Source organism: Schistocerca gregaria, unplaced genomic scaffold (genome assembly GCF_023897955.1).
Source record: "Schistocerca gregaria isolate iqSchGreg1 unplaced genomic scaffold, iqSchGreg1.2 ptg000483l, whole genome shotgun sequence".
Taxonomy (NCBI): Eukaryota; Metazoa; Arthropoda; class Insecta; order Orthoptera; family Acrididae; genus Schistocerca; species Schistocerca gregaria.
Window position 1 is genome coordinate 1105001 of NW_026061892.1, and position 2500 is coordinate 1107500.

Consider the following 2500-nt stretch of genomic DNA (forward strand, 5'->3'; position numbering starts at 1 on the left):
GTTAAAGGATTTAAAGTGTACTCATTCCGATTACGGGGCCTCGGATGAGTCCCGTATCGTTATTTTTCGTCACTACCTCCCCGTGCCGGGAGTGGGTAATTTGCGCGCCTGCTGCCTTCCTTGGATGTGGTAGCCGTTTCTCAGGCTCCCTCTCCGGAATCGAACCCTGATTCCCCGTTACCCGTTACAACCATGGTAGGCGCAGAACCTACCATCGACAGTTGATAAGGCAGACATTTGAAAGATGCGTCGCCGGTACGAGGACCGTGCGATCAGCCCAAAGTTATTCAGAGTCACCAAGGCAAACGGACCAGACAAGCCAATCCGATTGGTTTTGATCTAATAAAAGCGTCCCTTCCATCTCTGGTCGGGACTCTGTTTGCATGTATTAGCTCTAGAATTACCACAGTTATCCAAGTAACGTGGGTACGATCTAAGGAACCATAACTGATTTAATGAGCCATTCGCGGTTTCACCTTAATGCGGCTTGTACTGAGACATGCATGGCTTAATCTTTGAGACAAGCATATGACTACTGGCAGGATCAACCAGGGAGCTGCGTCAACTAGAGCTGAGCAGCCGGCCGCCCGGGAGTGTGTCCCGGGGGCCCGCGCGAACACGCAAGCGTCCGCTCAATTATTCTGCAAACAGGAGGAGGCCGAGCTCCCCTGCACGATACACCTCGAAACCCTCTCAGGTCCCGGCGGCGCGCAGCGCCGTCCTAGGTACTTGGTCGGTTTCGAGAGAGGCGCAATCGCCCGGAGTTAGGCGAGTAGACGGTTTTAGTGAGAACACCCTTGCTCCCAACTGAGCTTGCCGCTGCCGACAGAGGCCCGGGAGCGTGCTGTCGTGGCATTGCCGGCGGGAGACAACACGCGCCACCTATGGTGACCGGCAGCTCCAACGCCAGCGCCACACAAGGGCAAAGCCCCACTTGGGTGCAGAAGCGAACTCTCCCAGCACAGCGCACGCGCCAACACGTCCGCACAACTGCGATACAAACCACCTGCGAGAACCGCTGGGGCGACCGAGCAGCAGACGGCGTCGCGGCGCCGAGTGCCAGGCGGCGGCGCATCCTCAACGCACACAGTCCTCAATCAGACCAGCACACTGCAGATGTCCACCGCGCTTCGCACCGGGCTCGGCTGAACCAACTTTGGCCGCCAGGCGCCGCGTGCAGGGTGCGCCGCAGCGTAGCTGCGCCGCCTGCCGGGCCCGTCGGCTGGCGCTCCTGCCACTCGGCGCCCCCCACCAGCCGCCTGTTGCGCGTGCGCCCACGCAGCGCGCGGCCAACACGCCGGGCGGCCCCCCTTCACCGGCCGGGAACAGTCCCACCAAGCCACCGCCGCGTATCGCTTCATACCCACATGGGCCTAGTCACGTGTGTGGATGTGGCGGGTACCGCTGAAACAACCGGTTAATAGCTGTACCGATCGTCGCCATCACAGATTCACCTCCAGCGTGAACAACCGCTCAACAACGGATTTCCAGTTCATTTGCGTATCTTGGGCAGTAAACGTAGATGTTCACCTACATTTGCGAATTCAACAATTCTTGCATGCCAGGATGTCATGTGTCACGACACGCTACATCAGACCACATACACACTGCGACATGTGCAGAAGAGAACACGTGGAAGGTGGCCCGCGCACGTATGCGATGTCCCTTCCGCGATCCACTGTCAACCGGCATCTGTGGCATGTCCCAGATATGGAACGCGGTCCACCAGGGTAGCACTTTGTGTGAGGCAATACGACAAAGTCGGAATACACGCGTCAATACATCAGACGGCTCACGCTGACCTGACCTGACTCACCGCACCACCACCCCCAGCGACCCAGGGTGACATACAATGCGTTCGTACGTTCCTCCCACACGCCTCTACGGCGTACCACAGTGCAACCTAGCTGTTATTGGGAGACGAGACAAGTAGCATCGAGCACAACATATGGAAATTGAGATTCGACACCGTTGGGCACAGCCAGCGTACGGTCACACGTATCACACTACTTCACTCTGTACGTAACGACCGATGATCGGTACAGCGTGTGGGTTACGCGTACGACATCAGCGGACAATGGACACAGACCATACCACGACGTACACTGAGGGCGTCGACATCTGAATGCAACTGAACAGCTGCGAGGCTCATTTAACACTCAAACGCCAGACCGACCAGCTTGAGAGGACAGAGACACAAAGAGGGGGACAGAGGGAGGGGGGGGGGCGATATAGTCCTATTGCAGTACAATTGACAGTGGATAGCGGGAATATGTGGAAAGTAAGCAACACTCGCAAGACATCTACATGAGGATAACAACGACACCAGAGATTCCGAGCAGTGAACTATGTTAGGCAAAGGGACAACGTGGGTTAGGTTAAGGGACAACGTGGGTTAGGTTAAGGGACAACGTGGGTTAGGTTAAGGGACAACGTGGGTTAGGTTAAGGGACAACGTGGGTTAGGTTAAGGGACAACGTGGGTTAGGTTAAGGGACAAC

At 56.7% G+C, this 2500-nt stretch overlaps 1 non-coding gene across 1 annotated transcript in view; it reads right to left on the bottom strand.

Moving 5' to 3' along the window:
- Positions 1-555, bottom strand: part of LOC126313483 (small subunit ribosomal RNA) — a 1893-nt gene extending 1338 nt beyond the window's left edge. The window contains exon 1 of the ribosomal RNA XR_007555172.1: positions 1-555. This exon is cut by the window's left edge and continues 1338 nt beyond it. This is a non-coding gene — a ribosomal RNA (small subunit ribosomal RNA).
- Positions 556-2500: the final 1945 nt, after the last annotated feature.